Below are 20,068 nucleotides of genomic sequence, written 5' to 3'. Positions count from 1 at the left end.
TTGCAGGGCTGTCTGGGTAAAAAAATCTGGGGCGATGGGCGCAAATCACACCTCTGCGGATTTCCACGGGTGTCCTCTTTTCGAAAATGCATGGGGTTCCCTGTTTTCCTCGGTGGCTTGGACACCCGAGGCCCATATCTGTAAGTTGCGCCGGTCGGCAGAATGTCTGAGATTTCCCTCTGACAACAGACTTGGGGTTACTTGTGTTTTAGGCTTTCCCCTTGGCGGCCAGGTAGGTGCACCCACACATGTGAGGTACCGTTTTCATCGGGACACCTGTGGGAACGCGGGACGGTAGGCCATGTGTTGTGGGGGGCGTGTTTCGATAGGTGCGGCGAGCGAAATGTGCGGAAAAAGCGTTTTTTTTCCCCACATTTCCGACTTTGCAGGGCTGTCTGGGTAAAAAAATCTGGGGCGATGGGCGCAAATCACACCTCTGCGGATTCCCACGGGTGTCCTCTTTTCGAAAATGCATGGGGTTCCCTGTTTTCCTCGGTGGCTTGGACACCCGAGGCCCATATCTGTAAGTTGCGCCGGTCGGCAGAATGTCTGAGATTTCCCTCTGACAACAGACTTGGGGTTACTTGTGTTTTAGGCTTTCCCCTTGGCGGCCAGGTAGGTGCACCCACACATGTGAGGTACCGTTTTCATCGGGACACCTGTGGGAACGCGGGACGGTAGGCCATGTGTTGTGGGGGGTGTGTTTCGATGGGTGCGGTGAGCGAAATGTGCGGAAAAAGCGTTTTTTTCCCCACATTTCCGACTTTGCAGGGCTGTCTGGGTAAAAAAATCTGGGGCGATGGGCGCAAATCACACCTCTGCGGATTCCCACGGGTGTCCTCTTTTCGAAAATGCATGGGGTTCCCTGTTTTCCTCGGTGGCTTCGACACCCGAGGCCCATATCTGTAAGTTGCGCCGGTCGGCAGAATGGACAACAGACTTGGGGTTACTTGTGTTTTAGGCTTTCCCCTTGGCGGCCAGGTAGGTGCACCCACACATGTGAGGTACCGTTTTCATCGGGACACCTGTGGGAACGCGGGACGGTAGGCCATGTGTTGTGGGGGGCGTGTTTCGATGGGTGCGGCGAGCGAAATGTGCGGAAAAAGCGTTTTTTTCCCCACATTTCCGACTTTGCAGGGCTGTCTGGGTAAAAAAATCTGGGGCGATGGGCGCAAATCACACCTCTGCGGATTCCCACGGGTGTCCTCTTTTCGAAAATGCATGGGGTTCCCTGTTTTCCTCGGTGGCTTGGACACCCGAGGCCCATATCTGTAAGTTGCGCCGGTCGGCAGAATGTCTGAGATTTCCCTCTGACAACAGACTTGGGGTTACTTGTGTTTTAGGCTTTCCCCTTGGCGGCCAGGTAGGTGCACCCACACATGTGAGGTACCGTTTTCATCGGGACACCTGTGGGAACGCGGGACGGTAGGCCATGTGTTCTGGGGGGCGTGTTTCGATGGGTGCGGCGAGCGAAATGTGCGGAAAAAGCGTTTTTTTCCCCACATTTCCGACTTTGCAGGGCTGTCTGGGTAAAAAAATCTGGGGCGATGGGCGCAAATCACACCTCTGCGGATTCCCACGGGTGTCCTCTTTTCGAAAATGCATGGGGTTCCCTGTTTTCCTCGGTGGCTTGGACACCCGAGGCCCATATCTGTAAGTTGCGCCGGTCGGCAGAATGTCGGAGATTTCCCTCTGACAACAGACTTGGGGTTACTTGTGTTTTAGGCTTTCCCCTTGGCGGCCAGGTAGGTGCACCCACACATGTGAGGTATCGTTTTCATCGGGACACCTGTGGGAACGCGGGACGGTAGGCCATGTGTTGTGGGGGGCGTGTTTCGATGGGTGCGGCGAGCGAAATGTGCGGAAAAAGCGTTTTTTCCCCCACATTTCCGACTTTGCAGGGCTGTCTGGGTAAAAAAATCTGGGGCGATGGGCGCAAATCACACCTCTGCGGATTCCCACGGGTGTCCTCTTTTCGAAAATGCATGGGGTTCCCTGTTTTCCTCGGTGGCTTGGACACCCGAGGCCCATATCTGTAAGTTGCGCCGGTCGGCAGAATGTCGGAGATTTCCCTCTGACAACAGACTTGGGGTTACTTGTGTATTAGGCTTTCCCCTTGGCGGCCAGGTAGGTGCACCCACACATGTGAGGTACCGTTTTCATTGGGACACCTGTGGGAACGCAGGACGGTAGGCCATGTGTTGTGGGGGGCGTGTTTCGATGGGTGCGGCGAGCGAAATGTGCGGAAAAGGCGTTTTTTTCCCCACATTTCCGACTTTGCAGGGCTGTCTGGGTAAAAAAATCTGGGACGATGGGCGCAAATCACACCTCTGCGGATTCCCACGGGTGTCCTCTTTTCGAAAATGCATGGGGTTGCCTGTTTTCCTCGGTGGCTTGGACACCCGAGGCCCATATCTGTAAGTTGCGCCGGTCGGCAGAATGTCGGAGATTTCCCTCTGACAACAGACTTGGGGTTACTTGTGTTTTAGGCTTTCCCCTTGGCGGCCAGGTAGGTGCACCCACACATGTGAGGTACCGTTTTCATCGGGACACCTGTGGGAACGCGGGACGGTAGGCCATGTGTTGTGGGGGGCGTGTTTCGATAGGTGCGGCGAGCGAAATGTGCGGAAAAAGCGGTTTTTTTCCCCACATTTCCGACTTTGCAGGGCTGTCTGGGTAAAAAAATCTGGGGCGATGGGCGCAAATCACACCTCTGCGGATTCCCACGGGTGTCCTCTTTTCGAAAATGCATGGGGTTCCCTGTTTTCCTCAGTGGCTTGGACACCCGAGGCCCATATCTGTAAGTTGCGCCGGTCGGCAGAATGGACAACAGACTTGGGGTTACTTGTGTTTTAGGCTTTCCCCTTGGCGGCCAGGTAGGTGCACCCACACATGTGAGGTACCGTTTTCATCGGGACACCTGTGGGAACGCGGGACGGTAGGCCATGTGTTGTGGGGGGCGTGTTTGGATGGGTGCGGCGAGCGAAATGTGCGGAAAAAGCGTTTTTTTCCCCACATTTCCGACTTTGCAGGGCTGTCTGGGTAAAAAAATCTGGGGCGATGGGCGCAAATCACACCTCTGCGGATTCCCACGGGTGTCCTCTTTTCGAAAATGCATGGGGTTCCCTGTTTTCCTCGGTGGCTTGGACACCCGAGGCCCATATCTGTAAGTTGCGCCGGTCGGCAGAATGTCTGAGATTTCCCTCTGACAACAGACTTGGGGTTACTTGTGTTTTAGGCTTTCCCCTTGGCGGCCAGGTAGGTGCACCCACACAAGTGAGGTACCGTTTTCATCGGGACACCTGTGGGAACGCGGGACGGTAGGCCATGGGGGGCGTGTTTCGATGGGTGCGGCGAGCGAAATGTGCGGAAAAAGCGTTTTTTTCCCCACATTTCCGACTTTGCAGGGCTGTCTGGGTAAAAAAATCTGGGGCGATGGGCGCAAATCACACCTCTGCGGATTCCCACGGGTGTCCTCTTTTCGAAAATGCATGGGGTTCCCTGTTTTCCTCGGTGGCTTGGACACCCGAGGCCCATATCTGTAAGTTGCGCCGGTCGTCAGAATGTCTGAGATTTCCCTCTGACAACAGACTTGGGGTTACTTGTGTTTTAGGCTTTCCCCTTGGCGGCCAGGTAGGTGCACCCACACATGTGAGGTACCGTTTTCATCGGGACACCTGTGGGAACGCGGGACGGTAGGCCATGTGTTGTGGGGGGCGTGTTTCGATGGGTGCGGCGAGCGAAATGTGCGGAAAAAGCGTTTTTTTCCCCACATTTCCGACTTTGCAGGGCTGTCTGGGTAAAAAAATCTGGGGCGATGGGCGCAAATCACACCTCTGCGGATTCCCACGGGTGTCCTCTTTTCGAAAATGCATGGGGTTCCCTGTTTTCCTCGGTGGCTTGGACACCCGAGGCCCATATCTGTAAGTTGCGCCGGTCGGCAGAATGTCTGAGATTTCCCTCTGACAACAGACTTGGGGTTACTTGTGTTTTAGGCTTTCCCCTTGGCGGCCAGGTAGGTGCACCCACACATGTGAGGTACCGTTTTCATCGGGACACCTGTGGGAACGCGGGACGGTAGGCCATGTGTTGTGGGGGGCGTGTTTCGATAGGTGCGGCGAGCGAAATGTGCGGAAAAAGCGGTTTTTTTCCCCACATTTCCGACTTTGCAGGGCTGTCTGGGTAAAAAAATCTGGGGCGATGGGCGCAAATCACACCTCTGCGGATTCCCACGGGTGTCCTCTTTTCGAAAATGCATGGGGTTCCCTGTTTTCCTCGGTGGCTTGGACACCCGAGGCCCATATCTGTAAGTTGCGCCGGTCGGCAGAATGTCTGAGATTTCCCTCTGACAACAGACTTGGGGTTACTTGTGTTTTAGGCTTTCCCCTTGGCGGCCAGGTAGGTGCACCCACACATGTGAGGTACCGTTTTCATCGGGACACCTGTGGGAACGCGGGACGGTAGGCCATGTGTTGTGGGGGGTGTGTTTCGATGGGTGCGGCGAGCGAAATGTGCGGAAAAAGCGTTTTTTCCCCACATTTCCGACTTTGCAGGGCTGTCTGGGTAAAAAAATCTGGGGCGATGGGCGCAAATCACACCTCTGCGGATTCCCACGGGTGTCCTCTTTTCGAAAATGCATGGGGTTCCCTGTTTTCCTCGGTGGCTTGGACACCCGAGGCCCATATCTGTAAGTTGCGCCGGTCGGCAGAATGTCTGAGATTTCCCTCTGACAACAGACTTGGGGTTACTTGTGTTTTAGGCTTTCCCCTTGGCGGCCAGGTAGGTGCACCCACACATGTGAGGTACCGTTTTCATCGGGACACCTGTGGGAACGCGGGACGGTAGGCCATGTGTTCTGGGGGGCGTGTTTCGATGGGTGCGGCGAGCGAAATGTGCGGAAAAAGCGTTTTTTTCCCCACATTTCCGACTTTGCAGGGCTGTCTGGGTAAAATAATCTGGGGCGATGGGCGCAAATCACACCTCTGCGGATTCCCACGGGTGTCCTCTTTTCGGAAATGCATGGGGTTCCCTGTTTTCCTCGGTGGCTTGGACACCCGAGGCCCATATCTGTAAGTTGCGCCGGTCGGCAGAATGTCGTAGATTTCCCTCTGACAACAGACTTGGGGTTACTTGTGTTTTAGGCTTTCCCCTTGGCGGCCAGGTAGGTGCACCCACACATGTGAGGTATCGTTTTCATCGGGACACCTGTGGGAACGCGGGACGGTAGGCCATGTGTTGTGGGGGGCGTGTTTCGATGGGTGCGGCGAGCGAAATGTGCGGAAAAAGCGTTTTTTCCCCCACATTTCCGACTTTGCAGGGCTGTCTGGGTAAAAAAATCTGGGGCGATGGGCGCAAATCACACCTCTGCGGATTCCCACGGGTGTCCTCTTTTCGAAAATGCATGGGGTTCCCTGTTTTCCTCGGTGGCTTGGACACCCGAGGCCCATATCTGTAAGTTGCGCCGGTCGGCAGAATGTCGGAGATTTCCCTCTGACAACAGACTTGGGGTTACTTGTGTATTAGGCTTTCCCCTTGGCGGCCAGGTAGGTGCACCCACACATGTGAGGTACCGTTTTCATTGGGACACCTGTGGGAACGCGGGACGGTAGGCCATGTGTTGTGGGGGGCGTGTTTCGATGGGTGCAGCGAGCAAAATGTGCGGAAAAAGCGTTTTTTTCCCCACATTTCCGACTTTGCAGGGCTGTCTGGGTAAAAAAATTTGGGAGATGGGCGCAAATCACACCTCTGCGGATTCCCACGGGTGTCCTCTTTTCGAAAATGCATGGGGTTCCCTGTTTTCCTCGGTGGCTTGGACACCCGAGGCCCATATCTGTAAGTTGCGCCGGTCGGCAGAATGTCTGAGATTTCCCTCTGACAACAGACTTGGGGTTACTTGTGTTTTAGGCTTTCCCCTTGGCGGCCAGGTAGGTGCACCCACACATGTGAGGTACCGTTTTCATCGGGACACCTGTGGGAACGCGGGACGGTAGGCCATGTGTTGTGGGGGGCGCGTTTCGATGGGTGCGGCGAGCGAAATGTGCGGAAAAAGCGTTTTTTTCCCCACATTTCCGACTTTGCAGGGCTGTCTGGGTAAAAAATCTGGGGCGATGGGCGCAAATCACACCTCTGCGGATTCCCACGGGTGTCCTCTTTTCGAAAATGCATGGGGTTCCCTGTTTTCCTCGGTGGCTTGGACACCCGAGGCCCATATCTGTAAGTTGCGCCGGTCGGCAGAATGTCTGAGATTTCCCTCTGACAACAGACTTGGGGTTACTTGTGTTTTAGGCTTTCCCCTTGGCGGCCAGGTAGGTGCACCCACACATGTGAGGTACCGTTTTCATCGGGACACCTGTGGGAACGCGGGACGGTAGGCCATGTGTTGTGGGGGGCGTGTTTCGATGGGTGCGGCGAGCGAAATGTGCGGAAAAAGCGGTTTTTTTCCCCACATTTCCGACTTTGCAGGGCTGTCTGGGTAAAAAAATCTGGGGCGATGGGCGCAAATCACACCTCTGCGGATTCCCACGGGTGTCCTCTTTTCGAAAATGCATGGGGTTCCCTGTTTTCCTCGGTGGCTTGGACACCCGAGGCCCATATCTGTAAGTTGCGCCGGTCGGCAGAATGTCGGAGATTTCCCTCTGACAACAGACTTGGGGTTACTTGTGTATTAGGCTTTCCCCTTGGCGGCCAGGTAGGTGCACCCACACATGTGAGGTACCGTTTTCATCGGGACACCTGTGGGAACGCGGGACGGTAGGCCATGTGTTGTGGGGGGCGTGTTTCGATGGGTGCGGCGAGCGAAATGTGCGGAAAAAGCGTTTTTTTCCCCACATTTCCGACTTTGCAGGGCTGTCTGGGTAAAAAAATTTGGGGCGATGGGCGCAAATCACACCTCTGCGGATTCCCACTGGTGTCCTCTTTACGAAAATGCATGGGGTTCCCTGTTTTCCTCGGTGGCTTGGACACCCGAGGCCCATATCTGTAAGTTGCGCCGGTCGGCAGAATGTCTGAGATTTCCCTCTGACAACAGACTTGGGGTTACTTGTGTTTTAGGCTTTCCCCTTGGCGGCCAGGTAGGTGCACCCACACATGTGAGGTACCGTTTTCATCGGGACACCTGTGGGAACGCGGGACGGTAGGCCATGTGTTGTGGGGGGCGTGTTTCGATGGGTGCGGCGAGCGAAATGTGCGGAAAAAGCGTTTTTTTCCCCACATTTCCGACTTTGCAGGGCTGTCTGGGTAAAAAAATCTGGGGCGATGGGCGCAAATCACACCTCTGCGGATTCCCACGGGTGTCCTCTTTTCGAAAATGCATGGGGTTCCCTGTTTTCCTCGGTGGCTTGGACACCCGAGGCCCATATCTGTAAGTTGCGCCGGTCGGCAGAATGTCTGAGATTTCCCTCTGACAACAGACTTGGGGTTACTTGTGTTTTAGGCTTTCCCCTTGGCGGCCAGGTAGGTGCACCCACACATGTGAGGTACCGTTTTCATCGGGACACCTGTGGGAACGCGGGACGGTAGGCCATGTGTTGTGGGGGGCGCGTTTCGATGGGTGCGGCGAGCGAAATGTGCGGAAAAAGCGTTTTTTTCCCCACATTTCCGACTTTGCAGGGCTGTCTGGGTAAAAAATCTGGGGCGATGGGCGCAAATCACACCTCTGCGGATTCCCACGGGTGTCCTCTTTTTGAAAATGCATGGGGTTCCCTGTTTTCCTCGGTGGCTTGGACACCCGAGGCCCATATCTGTAAGTTGCGCCGGTCGGCAGAATGTCTGAGATTTCCCTCTGACAACAGACTTGGGGTTACTTGTGTTTTAGGCTTTCCCCTTGGCGGCCAGGTAGGTGCACCCACACATGTGAGGTACCGTTTTCATCGGGACACCTGTGGGAACGCGGGACGGTAGGCCATGTGTTGTGGGGGGCGTGTTTCGATGGGTGCGGCGAGCGAAATGTGCGGAAAAAGCGTTTTTTTCCCCACATTTCCGACTTTGCAGGGCTGTCTGGGTAAAAAAATCTGGGGCGATGGGCGCAAATCACACCTCTGCGGATTCCCACGGGTGTCCTCTTTTCGAAAATGCATGGGGTTCCCTGTTTTCCTCGGTGGCTTGGACACCCGAGGCCCATATCTGTAAGTTGCGCCAGTCGGCAGAATGTCTGAGATTTCCCTCTGACAACAGACTTGGGGTTACTTGTGTTTTAGGCTTTCCCCTTGGCGGCCAGGTAGGTGCACCCACACATGTGAGGTACCGTTTTCATCGGGACACCTGTGGGAACGCGGGACGGTAGGCCATGTGTTGTGGGGGGTGTGTTTCGATGGGTGCGGTGAGCGAAATGTGCGGAAAAAGCGTTTTTTTCCCCACATTTCCGACTTTGCAGGGCTGTCTGGGTAAAAAAATCTGGGGCGATGGGCGCAAATCACACCTCTGCGGATTCCCACGGGTGTCCTCTTTTCGAAAATGCATGGGGTTCCCTGTTTTCCTGGGTGGCTTCGACACCCGAGGCCCATATCTGTAAGTTGCGCCGGTCGGCAGAATGTCTGAGATTTCCCTCTGACAACAGACTTGGGGTTACTTGTGTTTTAGGCTTTCCCCTTGGCGGCCAGGTAGGTGCACCCACACATGTGAGGTACCATTTTCATCGGGACACCTGTGGGAACGCGGGACGGTAGGCCATGTGTTGTGGGGGGCGTGTTTCGATGGGTGCGGCGAGCGAAATGTGCGGAAAAGGCGTTTTTTTCCCCACATTTCCGACTTTGCAGGGCTGTCTGGGTAAAAAAATCTGGGACGATGGGCGCAAATCACACCTCTGCGGATTCCCACGGGTGTCCTCTTTTCGAAAATGCATGGGGTTGCCTGTTTTCCTCGGTGGCTTGGACACCCGAGGCCCATATCTGTAAGTTGCGCCGGTCGGCAGAATGTCGGAGATTTCCCTCTGACAACAGACTTGGGGTTACTTGTGTTTTAGGCTTTCCCCTTGGCGGCCAGGTAGGTGCACCCACACAAGTGAGGTACCGTTTTCATCGGGACACCTGTGGGAACGCGGGACGGTAGGCCATGTGTTGTGGGGGGCGTGTTTCGATAGGTGCGGCGAGCGAAATGTGCGGAAAAAGCGGTTTTTTTCCCCACATTTCCGACTTTGCAGGGCTGTCTGGGTAAAAAAATCTGGGGCGATGGGCGCAAATCACACCTCTGCGGATTCCCACGGGTGTCCTCTTTTCGAAAATGCATGGGGTTCCCTGTTTTCCTCGGTGGCTTGGACACCCGAGGCCCATATCTGTAAGTTGCGCCGGTCGGCAGAATGGACAACAGACTTGGGGTTACTTGTGTTTTAGGCTTTCCCCTTGGTGGCCAGGTAGGTGCACCCACACATGTGAGGTACCGTTTTCATCGGGACACCTGTGGGAACGCGGGACGGTAGGCCATGTGTTGTGGGGGGCGTGTTTGGATGGGTGCGGCGAGCGAAATGTGCGGAAAAAGCATTTTTTTCCCCACATTTCCGACTTTGCAGGGCTGTCTGGGTAAAAAAATCTGGGGCGATGGGCGCAAATCACACCTCTGCGGATTCCCACGGGTGTCCTCTTTTCGAAAATGCATGGGGTTCCCTGTTTTCCTCGGTGGCTTGGACACCCGAGGCCCATATCTGTAAGTTGCGCCGGTCGGCAGAATGTCTGAGATTTCCCTCTGACAACAGACTTGGGGTTACTTGTGTTTTAGGCTTTCCCCTTGGCGGCCAGGTTGGTGCACCCACACAAGTGAGGTACCGTTTTCATCGGGACACCTGTGGGAACGCGGGACGGTAGGCCATGTGTTGTGGGGGGCGTGTTTCGATGGGTGCGGCGAGCGAAATGTGCGGAAAAAGCGTTTTTTTCCCCACATTTCCGACTTTGCAGGGCTGTCTGGGTAAAAAAATCTGAGGCGATGGGCGCAAATCACACCTCTGCGGATTCCCACGGGTGTCCTCTTTTCGAAAATGCATGGGGTTCCCTGTTTTCCTCGGTGGCTTGGACACCCGAGGCCCATATCTGTAAGTTGCGCCGGTCGTCAGAATGTCTGAGATTTCCCTCTGACAACAGACTTGGGGTTACTTGTGTTTTAGGCTTTCCCCTTGGCGGCCAGGTAGGTGCACCCACACATGTGAGGTACCGTTTTCATCGGGACACCTGTGGGAACGCGGGACGGTAGGCCATGTGTTGTGGGGGGCGTGTTTCGATGGGTGCGGCAAGCGAAATGTGCGGAAAAAGCGTTTTTTTCCCCACATTTCCGACTTTGCAGGGCTGTCTGGGTAAAAAAATCTGGGGCGATGGGCGCAAATCACACCTCTGCGGATTTCCACGGGTGTCCTCTTTTCGAAAATGCATGGGGTTCCCTGTTTTCCTCGGTGGCTTGGACACCCGAGGCCCATATCTGTAAGTTGCGCCGGTCGGCAGAATGTCTGAGATTTCCCTCTGACAACAGACTTGGGGTTACTTGTGTTTTAGGCTTTCCCCTTGGCGGCCAGGTAGGTGCACCCACACATGTGAGGTACCGTTTTCATCGGGACACCTGTGGGAACGCGGGACGGTAGGCCATGTGTTGTGGGGGGCGTGTTTCGATAGGTGCGGCGAGCGAAATGTGCGGAAAAAGCGGTTTTTTTCCCCACATTTCCGACTTTGCAGGGCTGTCTGGGTAAAAAAATCTGGGGCGATGGGCGCAAATCACACCTCTGCGGATTCCCACGGGTGTCCTCTTTTCGAAAATGCATGGGGTTCCCTGTTTTCCTCGGTGGCTTGGACACCCGAGGCCCATATCTGTAAGTTGCGCCGGTCGGCAGAATGTCTGAGATTTCCCTCTGACAACAGACTTGGGGTTACTTGTGTTTTAGGCTTTCCCCTTGGCGGCCAGGTAGGTGCACCCACACATGTGAGGTACCGTTTTCATCGGGACACCTGTGGGAACGCGGGACGGTAGGCCATGTGTTGTGGGGGGTGTGTTTCGATGGGTGCGGCGAGCGAAATGTGCGGAAAAAGCGTTTTTTTCCCCACATTTCCGACTTTGCAGGGCTGTCTGGGTAAAAAAATCTGGGGCGATGGGCGCAAATCACACCTCTGCGGATTCCCACGGGTGTCCTCTTTTCGAAAATGCATGGGGTTCCCTGTTTTCCTCGGTGGCTTCGACACCCGAGGCCCATATCTGTAAGTTGCGCCGGTCGGCAGAATGGACAACAGACTTGGGGTTACTTGTGTTTTAGGCTTTCCCCTTGGCGGCCAGGTAGGTGCACCCACACATGTGAGGTACCGTTTTCATCGGGACACCTGTGGGAACGCGGGACGGTAGGCCATGTGTTGTGGGGGGCGTGTTTGGATGGGTGCGGCGAGCGAAATGTGCGGAAAAAGCGTTTTTTTCCCCACATTTCCGACTTTGCAGGGCTGTCTGGGTAAAAAAATCTGGGGCGATGGGCGCAAATCACACCTCTGCGGATTTCCACGGGTGTCCTCTTTTCGAAAATGCATGGGGTTCCCTGTTTTCCTCGGTGGCTTGGACACCCGAGGCCCATATCTGTAAGTTGCGCCGGTCGGCAGAATGTCTGAGATTTCCCTCTGACAACAGACTTGGGGTTACTTGTGTTTTAGGCTTTCCCCTTGGCGGCCAGGTAGGTGCACCCACACATGTGAGGTACCGTTTTCATCGGGACACCTGTGGGAACGCGGGACGGTAGGCCATGTGTTCTGGGGGGCGTGTTTCGATGGGTGCGGCGAGCGAAATGTGCGGAAAAAGCGTTTTTTTCCCCACATTTCCGACTTTGCAGGGCTGTCTGGGTAAAAAAATCTGGGGCGATGGGCGCAAATCACACCTCTGCGGATTCCCACGGGTGTCCTCTTTTCGAAAATGCATGGGGTTCCCTGTTTTCCTCGGTGGCTTGGACACCCGAGGCCCATATCTGTAAGTTGCGCCGGTCGGCAGAATGTCGGAGATTTCCCTCTGACAACAGACTTGGGGTTACTTGTGTTTTAGGCTTTCCCCTTGGCGGCCAGGTAGGTGCACCCACACATGTGAGGTATCGTTTTCATCGGGACACCTGTGGGAACGCGGGACGCTAGGCCATGTGTTGTGGGGGGCGTGTTTCGATGGGTGCGGCGAGCGAAATGTGCGGAAAAAGCGTTTTTTCCCCCACATTTCCGACTTTGCAGGGCTGTCTGGGTAAAAAAATCTGGGGCGATGGGCGCAAATCACACCTCTGCGGATTCCCACGGGTGTCCTCTTTTCGAAAATGCATGGGGTTCCCTGTTTTCCTCGGTGGCTTGGACACCCGAGGCCCATATCTGTAAGTTGCGCCGGTCGGCAGAATGTCGGAGATTTCCCTCTGACAACAGACTTGGGGTTACTTGTGTATTAGGCTTTCCCCTTGGCGGCCAGGTAGGTGCACCCACACATGTGAGGTACCGTTTTCATTGGGACACCTGTGGGAACGCGGGACGGTAGGCCATGTGTTGTGGGGGGCGTGTTTCGATGGGTGCAGCGAGCGAAATGTGCGGAAAAAGCGTTTTTTTCCCCACATTTCCGACTTTGCAGGGCTGTCTGGGTAAAAAAATTTGGGGCGATGGGCGCAAATCACACCTCTGCGGATTCCCACGGGTGTCCTCTTTTCGAAAATGCATGGGGTTCCCCGTTTTCCTGGTTGGCTTGGACACCCGAGGCCCATATCTGTAAGTTGCGCCGGTCGGCAGAATGTCTGAGATTTCCCTCTGACAACAGACTTGGGGTTACTTGTGTTTTAGGCTTTCCCCTTGGCGGCCAGGTAGGTGCACCCACACATGTGAGGTACCGTTTTCATCGGGACACCTGTGGGAACGCGGGACGGTAGGCCATGTGTTGTGGGGGGCGTGTTTCGATGGGTGCGGCGAGCGAAATGTGCGGAAAAAGCGTTTTTTTCCCCGCATTTCCGACTTTGCAGGGCTGTCTGGGTAAAAAAATCTGGGGCGATGGGCGCAAATCACACCTCTGCGGATTCCCACGGGTGTCCTCTTTTCAAAAATGCATGGGGTTCCCTGTTTTCCTCGGTGGCTTGGACACCCGAGGCCCATATCTGTAAGTTGCGCCGGTCGGCAGAATGTCTGAGATTTCCCTCTGACAACAGACTTGGGGTTACTTGTGTTTTAGGCTTTCCCCTTGGCGGCCAGGTAGGTGCACCCACACATGTGAGGTACCGTTTTCATCGGGACACCTGTGGGAACGCGGGACGGTAGGCCATGTGTTGTGGGGGGCGTGTTTCGATGGGTGCGGCGAGCGAAATGTGCGGAAAAAGTGTTTTTTTTCCCCACATTTCCGACTTTGCAGGGCTGTCTGGGTAAAAAAATCTGGGGCGATGGGCGCAAATCACACCTCTGCGGATTCCCACGGGTGTCCTCTTTTCGAAAATGCATGGGGTTCCCTGTTTTCCTCGGTGGCTTGGACACCCGAGGCCCATATCTGTAAGTTGCGCCGGTCGGCAGAATGTCGGAGATTTCCCTCTGACAACAGACTTGGGGTTACTTGTGTATTAGGCTTTCCCCTTGGCGGCCAGGTAGGTGCACCCACACATGTGAGGTACCGTTTTCATCGGGACACCTGTGGGAACGCGGGACGGTAGGCCATGTGTTGTGGGGGGCGTGTTTCGATGGGTGCGGCGAGCGAAATGTGCGGAAAAAGCATTTTTTTCCCCACATTTCCGACTTTGCAGGGCTGTCTGGGTAAAAAAATTTGGGGCGATGGGCGCAAATCACACCTCTGCGGATTCCCACGGGTGTCCTCTTTTCGAAAATGCATGGGGTTCCCTGTTTTCCTCGGTGGCTTGGACACCCGAGGCCCATATCTGTAAGTTGCGCCGGTCGGCAGAATGTCTGAGATTTCCCTCTGACAACAGACTTGGGGTTACTTGTGTTTTAGGCTTTCCGTCTTGGCGGACAGGTAGGTGCACCCACACATGTGAGGTACTGTTTTCATCGGGACACCTGTGGGAACGCGGGACGGTAGGCCATGTGTTGTGGGGGGCGTGTTTCGATGGGTGCGGCGAGCGAAATGTGCGGAAAAAGCATTTTTTTCCCCACATTTCCGACTTTGCAGGGCTGTCTGGGTAAAAAAATCTGGGGCGATGGGCGCAAATCACACCTCTGCGGATTCCCACGGGTGTCCTCTTTTCGAAAATGCATGGGGTTCCCTGTTTTCCTCGGTGGCTTGGACACCCGAGGCCCATATCTGTAAGTTGCGCCGGTCGGCAGAATGTCGGAGATTTCCCTCTGACAACAGACTTGGGGTTACTTGTGTATTAGGCTTTCCCCTTGGCGGCCAGGTAGGTGCACCCACACATGTGAGGTACCGTTTTCATCGGGACACCTGTGGGAATGCGGGACGGTAGGCCATGTGTTGTGGGGGGCGCGTTTCGATGGGTGCGGCGAGCGAAATGTGCGGAAAAAGCGTTTTTTTCCCCACATTTCCGACTTTGCAGGGCTGTCTGGGTAAAAAATCTGGGGCGATGGGCGCAAATCACACCTCTGCGGATTCCCACGGGTGTCCTCTTTTCGAAAATGCATGGGGTTCCCTGTTTTCCTCGGTGGCTTGGACACCCGAGGCCCATATCTGTAAGTTGCGCCGGTCGGCAGAATGTCGGAGATTTCCCTCTGACAACAGACTTGGGGTTACTTGTGTATTAGGCTTTCCCCTTGGCGGCCAGGTAGGTGCACCCACACATGTGAGGTGCCGTTTTCATCGGGACACCTGTGGGAACGCGGGACGGTAGGCCATGTGTTGTGGGGGGCGTGTTTCGATGGGTGCGGCGAGCGAAATGTGCGGAAAAAGCGTTTTTTTCCCCACATTTCCGACTTTGCAGGGCTGTCTGGGTAAAAAAATTTGGGGCGATGGGCGCAAATCACACCTCTGCGGATTCCCACTGGTGTCCTCTTTACGAAAATGCATGGGGTTCCCTGTTTTCCTCGGTGGCTTGGACACCCGAGGCCCATATCTGTAAGTTGCGCCGGTCGGCAGAATGTCTGAGATTTCCCTCTGACAACAGACTTGGGGTTACTTGTGTTTTAGGCTTTCCCCTTGGCGGCCAGGTAGGTGCACCCACACATGTGAGGTACCGTTTTCATCGGGACACCTGTGGGAACGCGGGACGGTAGGCCATGTGTTGTGGGGGGCGTGTTTCGATGGGTGCGGCGAGCGAAATGTGCGGAAAAAGCGTTTTTTTCCCCACATTTCCGACTTTGCAGGGCTGTCTGGGTAAAAAAATCTGGGGCGATGGGCGCAAATCACACCTCTGCGGATTCCCACGGGTGTCCTCTTTTCGAAAATGCATGGGGTTCCCTGTTTTCCTCGGTGGCTTGGACACCCGAGGCCCATATCTGTAAGTTGCGCCGGTCGGCAGAATGTCTGAGATTTCCCTCTGACAACAGACTTGGGGTTACTTGTGTTTTAGGCTTTCCCCTTGGCGGCCAGGTAGGTGCACCCACACATGTGAGGTACCGTTTTCATCGGGACACCTGTGGGAACGCGGGACGGTAGGCCATGTGTCGTGGGGGGCGCGTTTCGATGGGTGCGGCGAGCGAAATGTGCGGAAAAAGCGTTTTTTTCCCCACATTTCCGACTTTGCAGGGCTGTCTGGGTAAAAAATCTGGGGCGATGGGCGCAAATCACACCTCTGCGGATTCCCACGGGTGTCCTCTTTTTGAAAATGCATGGGGTTCCCTGTTTTCCTCGGTGGCTTGGACACCCGAGGCCCATATCTGTAAGTTGCGCCGGTCGGCAGAATGTCTGAGATTTCCCTCTGACAACAGACTTGGGGTTACTTGTGTTTTAGGCTTTCCCCTTGGCGGCCAGGTAGGTGCACCCACACATGTGAGGTACCGTTTTCATCGGGACACCTGTGGGAACGCGGGACGGTAGGCCATGTGTTGTGGGGGGCGTGTTTGGATGGGTGCGGCGAGCGAAATGTGCGGAAAAAGCGTTTTGTTCCCCACATTTCCGACTTTGCAGGGCTGTCTGGGTAAAAAAATCTGGGGCGATGGGCGCAAATCACACCTCTGCGGATTCCCACGGGTGTCCTCTTTTCGAAAATGCATGGGGTTCCCTGTTTTCCTCGGTGGCTTGGACACCCGAGGCCCATATCTGTAAGTTGCGCCGGTCGGCAGAATGTCTGAGATTTCCCGCTGACAACAGACTTGGGGTTACTTGTGTTTTAGGCTTTCCCCTTGGCGGCCAGGTAGGTGCACCCACACATGTGAGGTACCGTTTTCATCGGGACACCTGTGGGAACGCGGGACGGTAGGCCATGTGTTGTGGGGGGCGTGTTTCGATGGGTGCGGCGAGCGAAATGTGCGGAAAAGGCATTTTTTTCCCCACATTTCCGACTTTGCAGGGCTGTCTGGGTAAAAAAATCTGGGACGATGGGCGCAAATCACACCTCTGCGGATTCCCACGGGTGTCCTCTTTTCGAAAATGCATGGGGTTGCCTGTTTTCCTCGGTGGCTTGGACACCCGAGGCCCATATCTGTAAGTTGCGCCGGTCGGCAGAATGTCGGAGATTTCCCTCTGACAACAGACTTGGGGTTACTTGTGTTTTAGGCTTTCCCCTTGGCGGCCAGGTAGGTGCACCCACACAAGTGAGGTACCGTTTTCATCGGGACACCTGTGGGAACGCGGGACGGTAGGCCATGTGTTGTGGGGGGCGTGTTTCGATGGGTGCGGCGAGCGAAATGTGCGGAAAAAGCGTTTTTTTCCCCACATTTCCGACTTTGCAGGGCTGTCTGGGTAAAAAAATTTGGGGCGATGGGCGCAAATCACACCTCTGCGGATTCCCACGGGTGTCCTCTTTTCGAAAATGCATGGGGTTCCCTGTTTTCCTCGGTGGCTTGGACACCCGAGGCCCATATCTGTAAGTTGCGCCGGTCGGCAGAATGTCTGAGATTTCCCTCTGACAACAGACTTGGGGTTACTTGTGTTTTAGGCTTTCCCCTTGGCGGCCAGGTAGGTGCACCCACACATGTGAGGTACCGTTTTCATCGGGACACCTGTGGGAACGCGGGACGGTAGGCCATGTGTTGTGGGGGGCGTGTTTCGATAGGTGCGGCGAGCGAAATGTGCGGAAAAAGCGGTTTTTTTCCCCACATTTCCGACTTTGCAGGGCTGTCTGGGTAAAAAAATCTGGGGCGATGGGCGCAAATCACACCTCTGCGGATTCCCACGGGTGTCCTCTTTTCGAAAATGCATGGGGTTCCCTGTTTTCCTCGGTGGCTTGGACACCCGAGGCCCATATCTGTAAGTTGCGCCGGTCGGCAGAATGGACAACAGACTTGGGGTTACTTGTGTTTTAGGCTTTCCCCTTGGCGGCCAGGTAGGTGCACCCACACATGTGAGGTACCGTTTTCATCGGGACACCTGTGGGAACGCGGGACGGTAGGCCATGTGTTGTGGGGGGCGTGTTTGGATGGGTGCGGCGAGCGAAATGTGCGGAAAAAGCGTTTTTTTCCCCACATTTCCGACTTTGCAGGGCTGTCTGGGTAAAAAAATCTGGGGCGATGGGCGCAAATCACACCTCTGCGGATTCCCACGGGTGTCCTCTTTTCGAAAATGCATGGGGTTCCCTGTTTTCCTCGGTGGCTTGGACACCCGAGGCCCATATCTGTAAGTTGCGCCGGTCGGCAGAATGTCTGAGATTTCCCTCTGACAACAGACTTGGGGTTACTTGTGTTTTAGGCTTTCCCCTTGGCGGCCAGGTAGGTGCACCCACACAAGTGAGGTACCGTTTTCATCGGGACACCTGTGGGAACGCGGGACGGTAGGCCATGTGTTGTGGGGGGCGTGTTTCGATGGGTGCGGCGAGCGAAATGTGCGGAAAAAGCGTTTTTTTCCCCACATTTCCGACTTTGCAGGGCTGTCTGGGTAAAAAAATCTGGGGCGATGGGCGCAAATCACACCTCTGCGGATTCCCACGGGTGTCCTCTTTTCGAAAATGCATGGGGTTCCCTGTTTTCCTCGGTGGCTTGGACACCCGAGGCCCATATCTGTAAGTTGCGCCGGTCGTCAGAATGTCTGAGATTTCCCTCTGACAACAGACTTGGGGTTACTTGTGTTTTAGGCTTTCCCCTTGGCGGCCAGGTAGGTGCACCCACACATGTGAGGTACCGTTTTCATCGGGACACCTGTGGGAACGCGGGACGGTAGGCCATGTGTTGTGGGGGGCGTGTTTCGATGGGTGCAGCGAGCGAAATGTGCGGAAAAAGCGTTTTTTTCCCCACATTTCCGACTTTGCAGGGCTGTCTGGGTAAAAAAATCTGGGGCGATGGGCGCAAATCACACCTCTGCGGATTCCCACGGGTGTCCTCTTTTCGAAAATGCATGGGGTTCCCTGTTTTCCTCGGTGGCTTGGACACCCGAGGCCCATATCTGTAAGTTGCGCCGGTCGGCAGAATGTCTGAGATTTCCCTCTGACAACAGACTTGGGGTTACTTGTGTTTTAGGCTTTCCCCTTGGCGGCCAGGTAGGTGCACCCACACATGTGAGGTACCGTTTTCATCGGGACACCTGTGGGAACGCGGGACGGTAGGCCATGTGTTGTGGGGGGCGTGTTTCGATAGGTGCGGCGAGCGAAATGTGCGGAAAAAGCATTTTTTTTCCCCACATTTCCGACTTTGCAGGGCTGTCTGGGTAAAAAAATCTGGGGCGATGGGCGCAAATCACACCTCTGCGGATTCCCACGGGTGTCCTCTTTTCGAAAATGCATGGGGTTCCCTGTTTTCCTCGGTGGCTTGGACACCCGAGGCCCATATCTGTAAGTTGCGCCGGTCGGCAGAATGTCTGAGATTTCCCTCTGACAACAGACTTGGGGTTACTTGTGTTTTAGGCTTTCCCCTTGGCGGCCAGGTAGGTGCACCCACACATGTGAGGTACCGTTTTCATCGGGACACCTGTGGGAACGCGGGACGGTAGGCCATGTGTTGTGGGGGGTGTGTTTCGATGGGTGCGGCGAGCGAAATGTGCGGAAAAAGCGTTTTTTTCCCCACATTTCCGACTTTGCAGGGCTGTCTGGGTAAAAAAATCTGGGGCGATGGGCGCAAATCACACCTCTGCGGATTCCCACGGGTGTCCTCTTTTCGAAAATGCATGGGGTTCCCTGTTTTCCTCGGTGGCTTCGACACCCGAGGCCCATATCTGTAAGTTGCGCCGGTCGGCAGAATGGACAACAGACTTGGGGTTACTTGTGTTTTAGGCTTTCCCCTTGGCGGCCAGGTAGGTGCACCCACACATGTGAGGTACCGTTTTCATCGGGACACCTGTGGGAACGCGGGACGGTAGGCCATGTGTTGTGGGGGGCGTGTTTGGATGGGTGCGGCGAGCGAAATGTGCGGAAAAAGCGTTTTTTTCCCCACATTTCCGACTTTGCAGGGCTGTCTGGGTAAAAAAATCTGGGGCGATGGGCGCAAATCACACCTCTGCGGATTCCCACGGGTGTCCTCTTTTCGAAAATGCATGGGGTTCCCTGTTTTCCTCGGTGGCTTGGACACCCGAGGCCCATATCTGTAAGTTGCGCCGGTCGGCAGAATGTCTGAGATTTCCCTCTGACAACAGACTTGGGGTTACTTGTGTTTTAGGCTTTCCCCTTGGCGGCCAGGTAGGTGCACCCACACATGTGAGGTACCGTTTTCATCGGGACACCTGTGGGAACGCGGGACGGTAGGCCATGTGTTCTGGGGGGCGTGTTTCGATGGGTGCGGCGAGCGAAATGTGCGGAAAAAGCATTTTTTTCCCCACATTTCCGACTTTGCAGGGCTGTCTGGGTAAAAAAATCTGGGGTGATGGGCGCAAATCACACCTCTGCGGATTCCCACGGGTGTCCTCTTTTCGAAAATGCATGGGGTTCCCTGTTTTCCTCGGTGGCTTGGACACCCGAGGCCCATATCTGTAAGTTGCGCCGGTCGGCAGAATGTCGGAGATTTCCCTCTGACAACAGACTTGGGGTTACTTGTGTTTTAGGCTTTCCCCTTGGCGGCCAGGTAGGTGCACCCACACATGTGAGGTATCGTTTTCATCAGGACACCTGTGGGAACGCGGGACGGTAGGCCAT

The 20,068-nt window shown here is 55.1% G+C and overlaps 1 protein-coding gene across 3 annotated transcripts in view; it reads right to left on the bottom strand.

Moving 5' to 3' along the window:
* The window catches only part of LOC138447885 (chromobox protein homolog 1-like), a 397,667-nt gene that overhangs the window by 189,989 nt on the left and 187,610 nt on the right, over positions 1 to 20,068 (bottom strand). The gene's annotated exons all lie outside the window — the stretch shown is intronic.

Source organism: Ambystoma mexicanum, chromosome 3q (genome assembly GCF_040938575.1).
Source record: "Ambystoma mexicanum isolate Mex_15411 chromosome 3q, UKY_AmexF1_1, whole genome shotgun sequence".
NCBI lineage: Eukaryota > Metazoa > Chordata > Amphibia > Caudata > Ambystomatidae > Ambystoma > Ambystoma mexicanum.
The sequence above is the reverse complement of the archived record's forward strand: the minus strand, read 5'-3'. Positions and strand labels throughout refer to the sequence as shown.